Consider the following 21750-nt stretch of genomic DNA (forward strand, 5'->3'; position numbering starts at 1 on the left):
GAAATCTCAATATGGTCAAAAGCTAACTGACATTGGATGAATTTGTTTATAAAATTTTATTAAAATTAGGTAATACAAATTTGGTTTTCTTTTTTGAACAAGATTTTCATGTAGTATTAATACAAAACAGTAGAAGATTTTTGTTCACCTGTTGAGTAAACTGTAAAACAAGAACAAAAACAAACAAAAAACAAAAGAAAAACAGAGGAGAGAGAAGGAGAGACTAATTCCATCTCATGCTGTTGTTATTGGGTCTTTTAATTGTTTGGAAAACTGAGTCTCCACTCTGTAAAAGAGTAAAAATCTTTGCTTTTAAAAAACTTTTTTAGTTATCATTTGGCTAAATAAATTATATTACTTTACATTGACCTGTGATTTGATTTGGATTAAGTATTAACCTTTGATATATTTAACAGACTTTCCAAAATCAAATTTTAAATTCTAAAATTGTTTATTGACCTCAAACTAACTTTGAGATTTTCCCAAGGGCCCCTGAAGCATCCAAAAGACTGATAATTAACAGGTTTATTTGATATGTTATGTTACATGGGAGGCATTGCAGCAAGAAATAATATTTAATTTTTAAGTTATATTTGTATAAATATAATGTAATATGTGTTTCAAAATTGTATGAGGTTTCTAAAACTCTGATATGTTTTGGTATATGTTATCACACATAATTATGGCTATTATTTTAAATCATTGAAGGCCACAGAAATTACTGAATTTTTCATCAATTGTGTCTATAGTCATGAAAATTTATCTTGTCCAAGTTAATTGCTTAATTATGATGATTTTGCTACAAGCTGTTTGCAAGCAGTTGTAATTCTAAAGTATTCTTTCTTCAAGGAGATTCATAAACAGAATGAAAATAATACTGACAAGCACTCCTGAATAAAAGTTTCTTACAACATTAGAATTGTATCATTTGGCCTGGGTAAGAATTCCCAGAAATCTAATGAAGAGACTGAATGGATTATAAACCAGATAGCCCATGCAGAACAATAAACAATTTAATACCAGCAAAATACTTTGCCACATTTTCATGCTAAATCAGCCAGTATTAAAATGCTAAGATATGCAATTTGAATGAACTCCAATCTCAGAGGTTCAATTTACCTCTGGTCACCCATTTAATAATCAGTGCTATGCACCTAAGCTAAAAAAACAAAATTGGTATTTAAGAGGATATAAGCTCAATGTGGACTCATGGAGAGCCTGGATGGTCTCCTGGTTCTTCTGAGTCCTTAAAGCTTCCATTATTAAAAGCTCTGTATTCCATGACTCATTGTGGAAGAGATAAAATGATCTAAATAAAATACGTGTACACATGCCCATATATAGTGTGGTGACTGTTCTAACTTTCTGAAAGTTTATACCAATGTTTGTTTTGTCAAATCTTTAATCCTGGGAAAGAGAACTTCTGGTTCATTTCTGCTATCTGATGGATCCCATGAACATTAATAGAGAGATTTCTTTCAACTGCCATTTTCAATTCATGTTTTCTAGTTTTATAGAAATTCTCCCAATGAGGAAGGTCAATGATATAACAGTAGCTAAAACGTTGTTAGGAACTGTATTTCTTTCATGAGACTTATTTGATAAATATCCATTGATAGAAGTACTTGTTTTACTAGACATGCTGTAAAACAATTAAATAAGGCATTACAGATACAATTGCATTAGGCAAAACTAAATGAATTGAGGATTGCCTTGGTGAAAAGTCTAACAGATTTGTAACAATTAGATCCACTTTCAGTGTAAAGCAGAAGTTGACCCCTTATAAAATAGTCAGTGGAAGGCTATTTATGTACCTTCTATGTATCTTCCCATGTATCTTCCACTGCTAAACTCTGCTATGTCTAAATGTTGTGAGGCTTTAATGCATTATGCCAAAATGTATTTTCAGTAGGTAAAGGAAGCTTTTGATGATCTACTGACTGAGAGCAATCAAACCCTTCATGATCTAGAACTTAGAGATTGGATCTTCTGAAAACCAAGGGAAAAACTGCCTTTTCCATACACACTTCCACAAACCTTTGGGACTTCAAACCTTGGGTTTGTAATCTCACAACTCAGAAGGGTTTCTCCAAACTCTTGGAATATGGCACACCATTGGAAACCTTAAAAATCAAGAAAGCTTCTCCCCAGAAGCAGATGACATCCTAGATTTGGACAGTTTCTTCAAGATCACAAATCAGTACTTCTCTGCCATCACAATACTTTTAGCTCTATTGTCTTCCTTGCTATGAACAATAGAACTGGAAAAGGGGTCTTGTGTTTACCCACTTCTATTTGTGAAGGATTTTGCAGCCAATCTTATACATGGGCAGTCTTGTGCCTTGATGAATGAAAGATGAAAGTCCAATGTGGGTTAGAAATTAGCCTGCACAATGTGCACATGTACCCTAAAACTTAAAGTATAATTAAAAAAAAAAAAGAAAGAAAAAAAAGAAAAAAAAAAAGAAATTTTAATGGTACCTTTGTTACTTCATAGTTAGAACATTGGTCAGCTCCTCTTAACCTACATCATAGGTTAAAGAGAACAGTGCCAGGACGACTTGACCTTTCTGGCTGGGCATCAGTTTTAGGTCACTTTTTCCATGGCTTGGAGTAAATGAGGCAATAATCAAAAATTTATCCTGCATAATAAGCTCTATAGCAGGATTCCACTGCGAGGTTATTGTTGCACAATAGAATTTCAAAAATTATCTCGCTAAAATTTTACTAGATTATAGAATTGCTCAAGATTACCTACTGGATGACAAAGGAAAAATTTGTGCAGTTGCTGATATTTTTTGTTGCACACGGATGAATATATAATGCATTATAAAGACTCAGTTGCAGGGGGTTAGTGAAGAGGCTGCTTGGTTAAAGCAAGTAGACTGGCTCATTCTTTGATTGATTTGATTTTAGTTGGCTCCGATCATGGGGACCCTGGCTAGGGAACATACTCCAAACTTTGGTATTATCCTCCTAGTAATCATAATGGTAGTCTCCTTGGTGTGCTACATTCTTTCAAAAGTTTAAATGTTTACATGCAGCCATTAATACAATGTCAAATGGTCGCTCTTCAGCTGGAATGACAACTCAAAGAAATGCATAATCATAAGGACAACATTATCCACAAATGATATGCTGAGACCGAAAACCCAAAATGATGGTAACTGGGAGTAGCATTAAAGCCCCAAGTTTTGGTCACTCTCACCTAACTGAGAACCTCATCAAAAGGGGGTAATTGTAAAACAAAATTATGAGAGGCAATTGTTTTGGACTGAGCTTATACACTACGCCACAAAAGACCAAAATAAAGTAACTCATGCTAAGTGCAATATAATCAAACTGAAACTTTAAGCAAACAGATATAACCCTAAACAGACCAGCTTTTTTTTTTTCTGCTAGAAACAGGAGATTCCAGCAAAATAAGAAAGTCTTCTGCTCTAACCCTTACAAAAAAGTAACCTAAAGTGACTTTATGTTAACCCATTAGGTTTTTTTCCTATTGTTCTGTTTCCTTGTTTGCAGCATACAAAACCCACTGATTTGTTATTTCCCAGATAAGTGGGAACAGATAAGTGGGAATAAGTAGGAACAGATAAGTGGGAATAAGTAGGAACAGATAAGTACCCCAGTAAGTCCATTTATAATGGTGACAGAGTGATGTCAATGCCTGAAGTTTGGTCAATCTCTTTGGTCAAAATTGAGAGGCTGACCAAAAGGGAGGAATTATTATATTAAGTTTAGCCTAAAGTTGCCTCCCTAAAGGTTTTTCCATACATAGTAAACTGTAGCATAACTGAATGTGTGAACAAACTGTAACCTACTCATGTAACAAGTAGCAGAGTCTCAGCCAATCACAGGCAGCCAACTGTTCAAACCATGTTCAAATAAAGCAAACACCCAGCTGTGACCAATTCAGTTGTTTCTGTACCTTGCTTTCATTTTCCTTCTCTGTCCATAAATGTTATCTGATCATGTGGCAGCTGGAGTCACTCTGAACCTATCCAGGTTCTGGAGGCTGCCTGATGTGTGAATCATTTTTTGCTCAGTTAACTCTGTTAAATTTAGTTCATCTGAAAAGTTTTAACACTTAAAAATGCCAATTGGATCAAAGACTTAGTAGAAAAATATAATTTATTAAATGACTCTATTAGACCTGGAAAGTTTAACAGAACAATTCAATATAGGAAAGAAAATGGAAAAAAGCCTACCAAGCTTTTAAAAATCACATATTTCTAGTGCTACTTAAACTGTACCAAAATTGAAAAAGAAACTAATTTAATGAAAAGAATATAATATTGTTACTAAAGCTTGATAAAGATTATTTTAAAAAGGAAAACTACATACCACTTAATAGTTACGAAAGCATAACCATTATCTTATACAATTCAACTGCATATTCAAAAACACATTATAATCTACTGGGGTTCATTCCATGAATCCAATTTCAATAAGTAGAAAATACAATTCATTGTATAAGTAGGTCTGAAAAGAAAAAATCCGCTTATCTCCGTAGATATTTTAAAATCCTCTAACTTTTTATTTAATGGGGAACCATTAGAGGCATCCTAGTAAAGTGAAGAAATGACACAAGCATGATGACTTCTGCTACTATTTAGCAAGCTATTGGTAGCATTATGAGATGTATTTAAGTAAAATCAATAGTCAGATATCTAGAAACTCACAACCTAACAAAACTGACTCATGAAAAAATAAAGTCTAAATAAAACTATACTACTAAGGAAATTGAATCAGTAATCAAAAAACCTCCCAACAAGGAAAAGTCCATAACCAGATGGCTTTACTGATGATTTCTACCAAACATTTGTAGAATTACCACCAATACTCTTTGAATTTTTCCAAAAAACTGAAGAGAATACTTTTGACAAAGGTTATAAGTTGCCTCAAAGGGGGCAAGGCAGTCTTCAACTAACGGTGTTGGGGAAACTGGATATGAACATAGTTATAGAAAACCGTGGGCAAAGAACTAAAGGAAATCAGAAAAATAAACAGTAAGGATGCCAATAAGGAGATATAAATTATTAAAAAAGTATAATTTCTGTACTTAAAAGTACATTAACTAAAATGAAAAATTTGCTGCAGGAGTCAACAGTAGATTTGAACAGGCAGAAGAAAAATGTAAGTTAACTTGAAATTACCCAATCTGAGAAGCAGAAAGAAAAAGAATGAGATTGCCAGTTCCAACCTCTCCTATATAAGTTCCAGAGCTGCCACTAGAGATAAAATATTCTATTTTAGCCCTCTTTACCACTCAAGTGTCTGTATTCCCTTTGCAAATCTAGTTCTGGATGAAGAAATTGCTGGATGAAGGAAGATCATCCTTTCTGGCCAACTCCAGGGGTTTGCTATATCCTGGTTGCCTTTTTGGGTATCAGCACTTCCGAAGTCAAGAAAGCCTAGAGAATTCTGTGCTTCAGTGATGTTTACAGATTGTGCCTAGGCCTCCTCAAAATATATTTTTCCCTGCACACACTGTCCTGGTGAGTGGGAGTTGAGATTTTGATTCATAGGAAGCCATTTACGTGAGTATAGAACATTTACCTTGACCTGAAAAATCTCAGAGATCCCTTCATCTCAAAGTGTTTTCCAAATACTTATCTCACTTTGCAGAAGTGTTCCAAGTCTTCCTGTGTATACGCTTTTGACATTTTCAGTCTCTTCCTTTTAACCTCTCTCTGGAAACTCTTCAGAGACCTGCAGTTTATCCTGATTATAGAATGTCAGGTTCTTTTCTTAAACTAACTCCTTAGGGAAAACATTGTTTTTGTAGATTTAAGAAGGAAAACTTAACATTTCAGCCTTCTCAGTGTTCTATATTTAATTAAGGATAGCTAACCCTTTTCTTCACATACCAGTAAGCACCAACAAGTTGTGAAGATTAAAATTTCAAAACTTATGAATTCAACCAAAACCAGTAACTTAAATTTTACTATTGTTTATATTTGTGCTCTCATTTGTTCATACATGAATACAAAGTAAAATATAATTAATAAAAATTGAATATATCCCACAATGTACTCATCTTAATTAACTGGAACTCTGTCAGCCTATATTTCTGCTTAAACTCTATGTAGTGTTATTGGAAATTTATTAAATAGCCTTGAAGCACTTAAATAAATGAAAAAAGTGGAATCAGTAACAAATTTTTAAAGGTAAAACCTGCATTTATTTGATAAACTTTTAGGTCTGAATACATTTGAACAATTGTAAACTGGTAATTTTTTTAGTGATGTGTATATTAATTTTCTGTTAACTGAAATATTTGATTAAATCCTGATATATCAAAACAAGAGTGATGGTCAAAATATTTAACAACTTGTATGGTACAGACAACTTCATCAGCATGGGCATTAGTCATAAACAACCAGTTTGACCCATACTACTGAGTCTCTATTATAAGTCTTTTTGGGAGTTTTGACCTTGATTTTTCTTTTTAGCTTTAATAGTAGGCCATCTTCCTCACCATCATGCTGTTTATATTAGGCTTTAAAAATATTACTTAATGGCAATATGCTGAAACCTGTCAATGAGAACATTTCAGATGGTTCAAGATATTTTATATAACAGAATTTTATTTTGCTCTATATTCCCTTATACCATGCAATCAGCAAAAAATATATGTGGTCTCTTAAATAACATCTAAGTTGTGATCTAGCTCTGATTTCTTGAGAAATCAGATGGCACTATGTGTCATCCCATTATTTAGCTTTATCAAATATTATTTTTGTCATATTTGTTTCCACTCACTCTCTTTAAATATATATTAAACCAATACCGACAAAGTGATACCTTCTAGATACCCATGTCTGAATGTATTTATCACCAGGGGTTGTCAATATTGTGAATTTATCCGTCTTTATACATCCATTTTCATTCTAGCTAATTAGAATTATATTGTATGACTATATTACATTTTTAAACTATTTTTATACATGTCTCCTTCTGTACATATGCATACATTTCTCCTGCATATTAAACAAAGGCTTAGAGTATGTGGTATCTGTAACTTCAATTTGGCCAAACCATGGGGTGGGGGTTGTTTTGTTTATGTATGTTTTATTTCATTTTAAATTGACACTTAGTAATTGTATGTATTTATAAAGTGCATTGTATTAGTCTGTTCTCACACTGCTGATAAAGACATACCCAAGAGTGGGTAATTGATAAAGAAAAAGAGGTTTAATGGACTCACAGTTCCATGTGGCTGAGGAGGCCTCACAATCATAGCTGAAAGTGAAAGGCACGTCTTACATGGTGGCAGACAAGAGAGAATGAGAACAAAGTGAAAGGGGAAACTCCTTATAAAACCATCAGATCTCATGAGACTTATTTATTACCACGAGAACAGTATGGGGGATACTGCCCCCAATGATTCAGTTATCTCTCACCAGGTTCCTCCGACAACATGTGAGAATTATAGGAGCTACAATTCAATGTAAAATTGGGGTAAGGACACAACCAAATCATATCATTCTCCTCCTGGCCCCTCCCAAATCTCATGTCCTCACATTTCAAAACCAATCATGCCCAACAGTCTCCCAAAGTCTTAATTTATTTCAGCATTAACTCAAAAGTCCACAGTCCAGAGTCTCATCTGAGACAAGGCAAGTCACTTCCACCTATGAGCCTGCAAAATCAAAAGCAAGTTAGTTACTTCCTAGATACAATGGGGGTATAGGCATTGGGTAAATATAGCCATTCCAAATGGGAGAAATTGGCCAAAACAAAGGGGCTACAGGCCCCATGCAAGTCCAAAATCCAGCAGGGCAGTCAAATCTTAAAGCTCCAAAATGATCTCCTTTGATTCCATGTTTCACAACCAGGTCACGCTGACGTAAGAGGTGGGCTCCCATGGTCTTGGGCAGCTCCGCCATTGTGGCTTTGCAGGGTACAGCCCCCCTCCTGGCTGCTTTCACAGGCTGGTGTTACATGTCTGTGGCTTTTCCAGGCACACAATGTAAGCTGCCGGTGTATCTCCCATTCTAGGTTTTGGAGGACAGTGGCCCTCTTCTCACAGCTTCACTAGGCAGTGCCCCAGTGGGGACTTCCCACTGGAGAAGGGAAAACGCCACATTTCCCTTCCGCACTGCCCTAGCAGAGGTTCTCCATGAGAGCCCTGCCCCTGCAGCAAATGTCTGCCTGGACATCCAGGCATTTCCATACATCCTCTGAAATCTAGGCAGAGGTTCTAAAATCTCCTTCTGTGCACCTGCAGGCTCAACACCACATGTAAGCTGCCAAGGCTTGGGGCTTGCACCCTCTGAAGCCGTGGCCTGAGCTGTACATTGGCCCCTTTTAGCCATGGCTAGAGCAGCTGGGATGCAGGGAACCAAGTCCTTAGGCTGCAACAGAAGAGCCCCACAAAACCGTTTTTTTCTTCCTAGGCCTCTGGGCCTGTGATGGGAGGGATTGCTGCAAAGGTCTCTGACATGCCCTGGAGACATTTCCTCCATTGTTTTTGGCTATTAACATTTGACTCTTTCTGCAGCCAGCTTGTATTTCTCCTCAGAAAATGGGTTTTTCTTTTCTATTGCAATGTCAGGCTGCAAATTTTCTGAAATTTTATTTTATTTCCCTTTTAAAACGGAATAATTTTAACAGCACCCAAGTCACCTCCTGAATGCATTGCTGCTTAGAAATTTCTTCTGCCAGATTCCCTAAATCATTTCCTTCAAGTTCAAAGTTCCACAAATCTCTAGGGCGGGGGCAAAATGCTGCCAGCTTCTTTGCTAAAACATAGCAAGAGTCACCTTTACTCTGATTCCCAACAAGTTCCTCATTTCCACCTGAGACCACCTCAGCCTGGATTTTATTGTCCATATCATTATGAGCATTTTGGTCAAAGCCATTCAACAAGTCTCTAGGAAGTTCCAAACTTTCCCACATTTTCATGTCTTTTTCTGAGCGCTCCAAACTGTTCCTACCTCTGCCTGTTACCCAGTTCCAGTTCCTTTCACATTTTCAGGTATCTTTACACCAGTGCCTCATTCTACTGGTACCAATTTACTGTATTACTCTGTTCTCATGATGCTGAAAAAGACACACCTGAGACTGGGTAATTTATTAATAAAAAGGGGTTTAATGGACTCACAGTTCAATGTGGCTAGGGAGGCCTCATAATCATGGTGGGAGGTAAAAGCCATGTCTTACATGGTGGCAGACGAGAGAATGAGAGCAAGTGAAAGGGGAAATCCATTATAAAACCATCAGATCTCATGAGACTTATTCATTACCATGAGAACAGTATGGGGGAAACCATCCCCAAGATTCAGTTATCTACCACCAGGTCCTTCGCACAACACATGCGAGTTATGGGAGTTACAATTCAAGATAAGATTTGGGTGAGGACACAGCCAAACCATATCATGCAGTGTGGTGTTTTGATACATATGTATTGTGTAATGATCAAATCAGGGTATTCAGCTTATTCATCATCTCAAACATTTATTCTGTGTGTGTGTGGTGAGACCATTGAAAGTCTATCTTCTAGTTATTTTGGAATATATAATACAATATTGTTAACTATAATCATCTTACTTTTTCAGTGGAACACCAGGACTTATTTCTCCCATCTTTAACAATAATCCTTTCCTGTAATCTTTTCCTTTATAGTTTCTCTGGGGCTTACATTAAAAATCCTGTATAAGATTATTTTCAGCTGATAAAAACTTAACATTGCTCATATACAAATATTCTAGACTTTTATCTTCCTTCCCCATAATGTGTAATTTTGTTACCTTAATTTGCATTTGTATAGGGTATATTCCTTAACAACTTATTGTAGCTATAGATATCCATGTCTATTATGATGTTTTATCTTCATAGGAGAGACTTAAAAGATTACATGCCACTATTACAGTAATGAAGTCTTCTGAATTATGCATTTACCTCTACCAGTCAGTTTTATACTTTCATATAATTTCATAGTAGTAATTGGCATCCTTTCACTTCTAGTTGAAGTACTGCCATAAATGTTTCTTTGTAAGGCTGTAGTAGTAGTGATGAATTCCCTCAGCTTCTGCTTGCTTCATTTCTGAAAGATAGCTTTGCTGGGGAGATTATTCTTTGATAACAGTTGTCTTTTCAGCATTTTGAATATATAATCCCATTCTCTCCTCGCCTTCAAGGTTTTGCTGAGAAATCTGCTGATAATCTAATGAGGATTAAATATGACTTGACATTTTTCTCTTGCTGCTTTTAGAATGTTCTGTTTGTCTTTGATATTTGGAAGTTTGATTATAATGTGCCTTGAAGAGGACCTCTTTGGGTTGATTCTAATTGCAACCTTTAAACTTCATGTATTTCATTGTCCATGTCTCTCTCATGACCTGGCAAGTTTTTAGCTTTTATTTTGCTAAATAGCTATCTGTACCTTTCTCTGTCTCTTCTCCCTTTGCAATGCCCATAATATAAATATTTATGAGTCCATAGGTCTTGAAGGATATTTTCACACTTTTTCGTATTCTTTCTTTATTTTCCCTCTGACTAGGCTATTTCAAAAGACCTGTTTCGAGTTCAGAAATGGTTTTTTCTGCTTGATCTAGTCTGTTCTCAAAGCTCTCAATTGTATTTTTTATTTTATTCATCGAAGGCTTTAGCTCAAAGGTTTGTTTTTTTTAATATCTATCTCTGTTAAATTTTTCATTCAGATCATGAATTGTTTTTCTGATTTCACTGAATTGTCTGTCTGTGTTCCTTTTTATCTTGCTGAGTTTCCTTAAGATCATGATTTTGAACTCCTTTTCAGGCAATTTATAAATTTTCTTTGGGGTGAGTTATTGGAGAGTTATTTTGTTTCTTTGGTGGTTTGAAGTTTCTTTGCTTTTTCATGTTTCTTTTTTCCCTGCATTGACATCTGTGCATCTGGTATAAGAGTTACCACTTCCAATTTTATAGAGCATCTTTCACTGGGAAAGATTATCACCTATAGATACATCTTCTGGTGTTGGCTTTGGTTCCAGGTGGGCACAGAAGTGTAGTCTCATGCAGTTTCTTTGGCTGTAGTCAACTTCAGTGATGCCTGCCAGTGACTCTGGCTTAGGCTACAGAAGTTTGTGCAGCTTCTCAAGAGCAGCCTCCCCACTGGAGCCAAGGGCACCAGGTTGTTCCATGCACCAAGGGTATACTGGGGCTGCTTGACCACTGGGACTGCCATGACCTCCCTGCTGGTGATGGCAGCACAGAGCTGTGCCATGGTCAAAGGTGCCTGGGGGCTACTCCACCACCAGTTCAGTCACAACCTCAATGTGGGCAGGACTGCCTATTCATTGCAAGGCAGGACACCTTGTAAGATTGAGTGCCCAGATTATGGCTATTCTTCTGGGCCTAGGCTTTGAATAGCAGGGTCAGGATTTTGCAGCAACTTGAATGGGAAAGATACAGTGCCTCCTATACAGTTTATTCTCGGAAGGTACAGCTGTAGCTGCTTGGCTAGGGGATGGTGTGTTATGTATGAGCACTGTGTAGTGGCAGCAGAGCCTCAGGTTTGGGGAGTTACAGTGGCTACTGGCCCCCAATGCAGGACACACTAGCAGTGGCTTCAGTCTCAAGATAACACCTTACAGCAGCAGCTTGGATCATGTCATGAGGTAGAGGAAGCACAATGTAGACTTCCACTTTGGAGCAATGCAATCATGTGAACTCTTGGCAGCCCCACCCCAGACTGGGCTCAGGACCTGAGAGTACTAGATCGTTCTCAACCAACAAAGACAATGAGTTTTGACAGTTTTAATTAGGACTTCTGGTGACCTCCTGCTTACCTTTTCCCCACAGGAAGAGTCTCTCCTAGTTCCAAACTGACCCCAACTAGGGAGATGGAGTAGCAAAAACACAGTGTTTAGTTTCCTTTTCTATGCATCCATTCTCATATGGTTTGCCTGTGTCCCACCCAAATCTCATCTTGAATTGTAATCCCCATAATTCCCACATGTCATGGGAGGGACCTGGTGGATGGTAATTGATCATTGGGGGCAGTCTCCCCCATGATGTTCTCATGATAGTGAATGAGTTTTTACGAGATCTGATGATGTTATAAGCATCTGATATTTCCCCTGCTGGCATTTATTCTCTCTCCTGCCACCCTGAGAAGAGGTACCTTCCGCCATAATTGTAAGTTTTTTGAGGCCTCCCCAGCTATTGAAACTGTGAGTCAATTAAACCTCTTTTCTTTATAAATTACCCAGTCTCGGGTATTTATTCATAGCAGCCTAAGAATGAACTAATACACATCCCATGTCTCCATGCTCTACAGGAGATCTGCCAGTCCCCTGCTGCACTCCAGCACTCTGCTTCAAGTACTTTGGTTAAAATATGGTTGTTTGTTGTTTGGGTCCTTTTTTTTGTAGGAGAGAAATGAACATTAGGCACCTCTTGTTAGCCATCTTGCTGACATCACTCCTAAACCTTGATTTTGTAACTCTTTTAAATTTTTGCCAATAACTGGATTTGAAATGGGATATCATTGTTGTCTTAATTTGCATTTCCATGATTACTAGTGAGTAGCACACCCTTCACATATGTATTGGCCATTTGTGCTTCCTCTTCTGTGCTACTACTCATTCTCATGCTTTTCCTTTGTAGTTATTGTATCTATACATTTGTCTCTTCCCAAACAATATATTTTTAGATTTATCTGCTCTTGAATATTATATAAATAAATCATATTTATATGATTTTAAAAATTTGTTTCTTTTGGTCCACATTATGTTTTAGAGATTTATTAATGTTTCACCATATTTTATTTCATCAATTTACATGCCTTTTCTTAGATCATTTTAAGAGCATACCATAACTGAATTAATCTTTCTATTGTTGATAGACATTTGAATAGTTTTGGGGGGTTTTGCCTTAAAACAAGGATTTTGTAAATATCCTTGTACCTGACTTCTGGTGCATATGAAAAGTTTCTCTCACATATAAATATAGTAGTAGAATTAAGAAGCCATAGGTTATAGGTATGTTGTGTATATTCAGCTTTAATAAGTAATACAAAACTGGTTTTTAAAGTAGTCTTCCCTAATTTATATTTGTACCAAAAGTGAACAAGGATTTCAATTTCTCTACACACTCTGGCCATCACTTGATATTGTTTGATTATTTAATTTTGTCCATCTGGAGGAAGAAAATGGTGTCACATGGTGGTTTTAATGTGTATATCCCAAATGATTAATGGCTTTAACATTCTTCATATGTTTGGGACAATTATAGTATCTCTTTTGTGAAATTTCTTTTTCTTTCGTAGTTGATTTTTTTACTTATTTTTGGAAGTTCTTTAATATAGTATTCCTTTTCTAAAATGCTTGGGACAAGAAATGTTTCTGATTTTGGAATGTTTTCATATGTATAATGAACTATCTTGGGAATGAGATCATGTCTAAACACAAAATTTATGTTTCATGTAGACCTTATACATATAAACTGAAGTTAATTTTATATAATATTTTTAATAATTTTGAACACAAAACAGTTTGTGTACACTAAACCATCAGAAAGCAAAGGTGTCACTACTTTAGCTACCCATGTGGACAATCTGTGGTTGTTTGGCATCACTGTCATTCTCACTATACATTCATAAACTACCGATAAGCAATCTTTTCTTACATTTATTCACACATAAGTACTTAACAGTAAAAAAAAATTCCATATTTAACACAATGAAAAAATAATGTGTTCAGCGTAACTAAACAGCACAGTAGCATCACCAGAATACCTGTATCAGGTATTCAACAAGAGCAACAACAAACAATATTGTTTTTTTGGTCTCCATCTATGAATCTGTTTTGATTAAATGGTAACTATACACTCTATTTTAAATTTTTTAAGAGGAGAAACATCAGAAGGAATTGAGGGCCCAGAAAGTAGGTTCTCTGGGGATGAGCAGGCATTCTGCTGGATGGCTTTTAAAACTATTTCTTCCAGAGTCATTTTCCTTATTAACAATAGTTTTTGTCTTAGAAGTCTCTCTTTAATTTTATAAACTGATGTGATTTCTTGTTCTGTTATGAGGGCATGCTGCTCTAGTATGATAAAACCACATCACACATTTTTACCATGTCATCTATAGGCACTTTTTCTCCAGTGTTAACATCATCTTCATTGTCACTATTATCACAATCACCTTAACTTGGAAGGATTTTAACTAATTTACCACTGGTTAATGAATGAACAACTGGAGCCTCATTATTGATGTTAAAATCTTCTTCAATATCCACTTCTTCCAGCTCACAGATGGACTCTGAAGGTACATATTTAGCATATAAAGGAGATGAAACTTTTTTTTCTCATTTGAATACAGAATCTAAGTCACCCGTCTTGTTCACGATCACTGTACATAGCTCAGGCCAGAGGTTGTGCCAGGCATGCACACTGTGTCTTTAGTCACTGTGTTCCAAGCATTGGGAAAAGCATGTATGGCATCCTTCATGCTAAACTTATTTTGAAGACCTTCCACACCCACACCTCTGTTCACTGCTATTACCATGCTGTTCAAGAAAGTGTTTTTATATCTACTTTTCATTGATCTAAGGATATCTGGTCACAGAGTTGAATTAATAAAGTCATATTTGGAAGAAAGTACATGACATAAACATTATTTTCAATGGGAATTATAGCTGGAGAATGAGCATAACAGTTGTCAAGAAATAACAAAATTTTATAATCGTTATCCAGTCCTACTTCACTGCAATCAGCATGTGCCACTAGTACAAAATATTTGTGAAACCAATCAAAAAAGATGTCCCTAGGGATCTATGCCTTTTTGTTAGCATAATAATATAAGAAACTCACTACTTGAATACAGAGAGAATGCAAATTTTGCCTATCACAGCAAGTTTACACTTATGCATACTTGCTATATTAGCACATCTCCACACAATTATTATTTACTTGGCATCTTTAATTACAAAGCTATCTCATCAACTGTCGTCAATGTCTTCTGAAACAAAAATGCCAAAATAGTGCTGCTTCATCATCATTTTAGACTTGTTCTGGCATCAGATTTTCATCAGTAATGACCTTGGCAAACTCATCAATGAATTTCTCCCCTGCTTCATAATCAGTGGATGTTTTCTTACCACAAATCTTTAAAAGTTTAATGCTGTGTCTTTTCTAAAATTTCTGCAATCAACCTGTTGAATATTCAGTTCTCTTTCACTTTTAAACCCTTTCACTTTAATCCATTGTGATAGTTTTTTCTTGTTTCATGATCATCATACAATTAAGTGACACATGTTTTCTGTAATGCTGAAGGATCCATTCATTCAATACACAATTGAGATCTTCATGCAGTGTTTCTGTATTTTTCATTAATTTTTGTTCATCACTTTCAGCATAGAACTCCAATAGTTTATCCTTCTGTTTCTTCAGGTCATACTAGCTGGTCATTCCAACACCATACTTCTCTGTAAGATGTTTCACACTTACACTGCTGTCCAGTTTCTCTAATAGCTTGACTTTCTGTGCTATAGTTAAACATGAATGCTTCTCTTTTTCTAATTACTATTACCCATATAGGTATCTGCAAGTCTTTTTGACATTTTTAACAATACCTTTACCAATACCTTTATATCACAGAGAAAGAATAAGCAAAAAAAAAAAAAAAAAAAAAAAAAAACCACAATGAGTAATGCACATAGGTCTTGGCCTCATGTGGATCATTGTAGGGAACATGCCATTGGCATGTCTAACCTGCAGATGTGCCATTTTATTGTCCTTTTGGGGCATGCTTGCATGAGGGAATCTGGGCATGCACAAAAAAACATGTCTCACAGCTGAAGGGGGTGTTTTTCTCTTGGAGATGCTGAATGATTGTGTGTTGTGTGTCCACATTTTGACTGTGACTCAGGTCAGGGCTAAAATTTCCAGTTATGGTATCATTTCAGCACTCAAAAATTTTGGATTTTGGAAAGTTTTGAATTAGGAGTGCTAAAGCTACATGTTCTGAATAGAAATGCTTTATTGATTAGATGTGATGAAAACATGATTTTCCAGTTTGAGCTTTTTTTTCCCACTTCCTTTGTGTTTCTTAAAATTTAAAAAAATTAATATACCAGTATTTTCTTTATGACTTATACTTTTACTGTCTCAATAAGATATCCTTCTCTGCCCTAAGGTCATACAGATTTTCTGCTTTATTTCCTTCTAAAGCTTTATAGTGTAGCCTTGCACATTTAAATTTTTAAACCACCCGAAATGTGTGTTATAGATGATATGAGATAGAGGTTTGATTTAATTTTTCCACATGAATGTTATAAAGATCACCATAGACACCTTATAGTTTTGATATCATAATATTTAAATGATTTGTGGGTCAAAGAACAAACCATAAGGAAACTTAAGTAATATTTAGAACTGAAAAAAAAGCAATCCTTTGGAATTTGTTCCGATGTGTCATATAGTACAAAATGGAAACATTTCAAACCATTTTGTGTGCTTGAAAAGGGAGGGTATTCAGCAGTTAGGTAAAATGTTCCATACAGGTTGTTAAATGTGTTGTTCAAATATTTCACATACGTATGACTCTTATATCTGCTTGATCTATCAATTACTGAGTAAAGCATGTAAAAAGTATTTTTCACTAGGATTGTTGATTTGCCTATTTTACTTCTCCTTTCTGCCAATTTTTATTGGTACATATATGGTTTATATACATATGCTTATCTATCTATCTACCTACCTACCTACCAACCTACAGCCAGCCCTCCATATTCATGGGTTTTGCATCCTTGAATTCAACCCACCACATGTCAAAACCTGAGGATGTGGAGGACCAACTACATGTATTTTCTGTCTGCAATTTGTTAAATCCTGAAATGTGGAGGCTGAAAATATGGAGGGCCAACTTTACTACACTGTTTTGTATAAAAGGCTTAAGCATCTGAGGATCTTGGTTTCTGTGGGGGGATCCTAGAACTTCCACATATGGAGGGCCAACTGTACCTGTGCATACATACACACATCCGTACACATGAACACACACACACCTCTGCTTTACCAACAGCAAGTTTATAATTTTACTATCTTAAAGTAAACTGAACATTTCAGAATTGTGAAAGTGATATTCTTAACATCTAGTGGCGTTTTTTGTCTAAAGTCTATTTTCCATGATATAAATATAGCTAAATTTGGGGAGGGGGACTCTCAGTATATTTTTTCTATCCTTTTATTTCCACCTTTCTGTATGTTTCTGTTATAAATGTGTTTATTATAAATAACATATAGATGAACCTTCCCCCAGTCTGACAATTTTTCCTTTTTTAACATCTATTTAACCTCTAACAAATTTAACCTCTAAATTTGTCTTTTTTTATTATAATTTAATGACATATTTTGATTTATTACTAACATGTTTTTGTGCTTTTATTTCTCCCAGTATTTTCTGTTTCTTTTTCTTTGTTTTCTTGCTTTATTTTGGATTGAGTGACTATTTCATTTTTCATTATATTTTTCCTCTACTAATCTGGATATAATTTATTCATACCATTTTAATATATATCTATAAATTTTAAAATACATATGCAACTTACCAAAATCTCACATTAATCAATACCTTTAGCCTCTGGCAAATGACACAAGGTCTATTCTTAGAACATCTAAGGATATATAGATATGCTTTATATTATCTGTGACCAGCCTGTCCCAACCTGTATGATATTGTTATCATATATTCTGGTTTAGTTTTATAGTTGATAATCCCAAAATATTATAATAATTGTTTTACGTGGCCAATGCATTTTTTAATTTATCCACTTTTTTTGCTTTCTATTTTTTTAATTAATTGTGGAATCTCAGATTCTTTTCCTCTGGATTCATTTTCCTTTCACCCGAAGCACATTCTTTAGAAGGTTCTTTAAAAAAGTTCCATCAGAGACAAACATAGACCATTTCTTTTGCCTTAAAAAGATTTTATTTTGCACCCACTCTTGAAAAATTTTGGCTGGGTATAGAATTTAGTAAATGAACATTTATTTTCTTTAACACACTCTGCAAACCATCTCACTGTCTTGTGGCATCTATTGTTACTGTTAGTCCATTTTTCACTATTTTAATAGTGAATCTGTCTTTTATTCTTACTAGTTTTAAAATCCTCGGATTCAAAGTTCTGCAGTTATAATATACATAGTTCTGGATTTCTTTTTATTTGTTTTACTTTGATGTTGTTTGGCTTCTAAGTTTTCTGGAAAATCTAAGCTGTTATCTGTTCAAATATTACCCCTGCCGCGTTCTCCCCGACCACCGTCATTCTATTCCTCGTGGCATCTCAGTTAAACCTGTGTTAGCCTTTCTGACTTAATCCTCCATTCCTCTTTATCTTTATTTCACATTTCTATCTCTTTATTTACCTAATATGCCTTCCCTTATTATAAATTCTATCTTTCCATTCACTATTCTTTTCTAATTGTGTCCAGTCTGCTGTTAGGCTTATAGATTGAGTTTTCAATTACATTATTATATTTATTCATTTCTATAAATTTTGTCAGCTCTGTTTATATCCTGATTGCTGTTTGTTCTTATTGTAAAGCCTCTTTAAATTTCTTGAAACTGTTAAATATACTCATTCTATATTCTGTGTTCTATTAATTCCAACATCTGAAAAGTTTTACAGCCCTAATTCTGCCACCTTTTTTAGTTGCCTCTTTCTCATAATGCCTGATTTCCTTCAGTTATTTTTATCTGTTAAACACTTTCCTTGAAACTTATCTGAGTAAATGTCTTTGTAGCCAGGGCAAAATTAGGTTCCTCTAAAATAACTTGTCTCCTTGCTTCTCAGGTACTTGCGATACAACTGGTTTGGTATGACTCAATCCTTGGCTTGAGGTTATTGGCCAGCCCAGTCAATTTTCATTTGACTTGCTCACCTGCATTAGAATCAAGATACGGTTATAATTTCTCAAGGGAGATTTTAATTTTGTCCTTTAATCAGTGACAAGGAATGAAATAGACAGTTTTCTTGCTATTTTCTGAGTAGTAGGGAGAAGTTACATTTTCGTTTACTCTTACATCAAAGGTATAGTTCTTTGTGGTCTGAGTTTAAGAAATGAAGGTAAAATCCTGGATTTATCTTCTATTTTCTGATGATACTAAGCTCTCAACTCACACATGTTCAGTTCTACTAGATACGATAAAATGTTCACGGGTAGATTGGCTTTATGGCTCTTAAATACTTGGCTCATATTCTATTTCTTATACCTCAATTATACATATATAAACACACATACAAGCACACACACACATACACACACACACACACGCACACACGTAAATTATTTTTAGTATTCCACAGAAAGGCTGCAATGGGCAGACTGAGTGCTTGCAAAATTCATGTTATAATCTTAGCCCCCAATGTGGTGGTATTAGAAGGTAGGGCCTTTGGGAAGTGATTAAATCATGAGGTGGAACCCTTGTAAACAGAATTTGTAACCTTAGAAAGGCCCAAAGGAGCTTGTTTATTCCTTTCATCAGGTGAGGACACAGCCAGATGGCACCATCTATGAGGAAGCTGGGCTTCACTAGACAAGTATTTGTGTGCTTTGATCTTGGACTGGAAATGTGAGAAATAAAATTTTGCTGTTTATAAGCTACCTAGTTTATGGTATTTTGCTATAGCAGCCTTGAAAGACTAAGACCAAGGCCTAGGCACCTGGACTTTTCATCTTTCGAGAAATTGAACAAAGCATTTCTCTTTACCACTTAAGCTGAAAATTATCATTTTTGCTCTGGCAACATTAATTGATTGACATTATTGTCATTACTCTTATATTTATACACATTCTATTTTGTAGTTCTTCTTGGCCATGCCTATGTATTCTCTTTTTCTGTTTCTTTGTATTAATTGAAGCTTTTTTAGTTTCTTTCCACACACTTATTTTTTATTTGTTTTCTCTTTCTGTGTTTGAAAGTTTACAATTTATTTCTGTTTCTGTTGAGTTTACTTTTAAATTGTAACAGGCATAACTGATGTAGAAAGTCTAATGTTAATCAACATTTATATCCTCCTCTCAAGAATAAGACTCAAAAAACTTAACTCTGATCACTTATTCTCATTTTACATGTTGTTATTTTCTGTATTATCCCACTTTGATTTTTGTAATCTCCTAAATTAGCATTGTGGTTTTATTTATGTATATAGTCAGTGCTTATTTGGATTTACCAAAGCCTGCATTAGTATCTTCCTTCTTATTCTTCCTACGTCTCAGATCATCTTTCTGAGATATTTTTCTAATTTCTTTCAGAAATATATTCTTAAGTAGCTTTTTGTGATGAGTTCATCTTCATGTAAAAATGTCTTTATTTTGCCCTAACTTGTGAATTCTAAATTTGTAGTCTTTTTCTCTCAGCACACAAAAATATACCAACTCCTTTCTGACTTGTGTTATGGTTACTGAGAAACATGCTGCTTGTCTAAATATTATTCCTCTGTGGAAATTCTATTTCTTTCCTCAGGTTACTTTTAAGGTCTACTTTTTTATAAGATAATTCTTTTGCATTTACTGAGATCAACAACTCTTCTCCTTTCTGTCATTTTCTGTTTGTACATTTTTGGTGGAAGTTTTTTTTCTGCTTCTATGTCTTGAAATTTTAGATTGTGAACTAATGTTTGGTAGTGCTTTATCTTTAGGAATTCTATTTCTTCTGGGTTGGAATAATCTCATTCTAGAGATATTTTGATTTCCTTTTTGCTGGGCACCCAAGGAGTTTTAGCATTTCAGGGGAAATTTTTTATAGTAGCATAATCTCAATAGCCTAGCTCTGGCCTGTGGTCATCAATTCTTAGGAGAAAGTATTATTTGTGTCCCACCTGAGTCATACTGAGAAAGAAAAACTTCCTCCATGCAGCTGTCCAGGAGAGGGTGGATTTTTTTCTCCCCAGTCCACCTTTTTTACTGACCCCATATAAGTTTTGAATTTCTCCCAAGTGTTTCCGGTTCCCTGTGGCCTATGACCTTGTGTCTGTTAGATGTTAAAATTTCTTATTTAATGAGACCAATGGTCATCTTTTTTTCTCCCCCTCCTCATACCACTACAGGGCTTCTGAAGCATCAGCTCAAGTGTTTCTCTGACTTTTTGGCTTCCAGTTCATCCTCTTACTTTCTTGTATGCCAATCTATATATTTCATCTTTCATTTTTACCTCTTTTTTAGAGGGGCATTTTCAGGCTTTCTCCTCTTTTACAGTGCTGGAGATAGAGGCCTCTCTTCTATGTTTTTATAACTCCCACTCACCCATCAGAACTCAGCTCAAAATCTACATGCTCAGTGATTTTTTCCTTTCATCTCTATTGTACATATCACAGTACTTCTTAAGGTTCCCACATCACATCATTCACAATTTGTATTTATACATTTGATTGTGCAATTCTGATTAAACTTTGTCTCCTTTATAATTTATTCAGTTCCCTCATGGGAGGAAGTATGTGTTTTACTCATGATTGTCCATGAGCCAAGCACAGCTCCAGGCACAAGTTTATGTTTAGTAAATAAATGTTTGATAAATTAGTGAATGTTAGAACCTGGATAGGGATGATGAAAAATTAACACATACCATTCAAGCGTTGCAATTCAGGCTCTTTAATGTAAGATGAAGAAAACTGGACGTGATTTTAAGACAGAGAAAATTAACAAAAGGAAAGATTTAGCATTCCTCTGTAAATATTGGAGAAATACAGGTAATAACACTGAATCTGATGTTTAGCTCTGTAATCTACCAGGTGATTTTGGAACAGTTGCTAATTCT

At 35.3% G+C, this 21750-nt stretch overlaps 1 long non-coding RNA gene across 1 annotated transcript in view; it reads left to right on the plus strand.

Annotated features, from left to right (window-relative positions):
* The window catches only part of LOC134731207 (uncharacterized), a 233845-nt gene that overhangs the window by 108311 nt on the left and 103784 nt on the right, over nt 1–21750 (plus strand). The window lies entirely within an intron of this gene.

Source organism: Pan paniscus, chromosome 9 (genome assembly GCF_029289425.2).
Source record: "Pan paniscus chromosome 9, NHGRI_mPanPan1-v2.0_pri, whole genome shotgun sequence".
In the NCBI taxonomy this organism is placed as follows: Eukaryota; Metazoa; Chordata; class Mammalia; order Primates; family Hominidae; genus Pan; species Pan paniscus.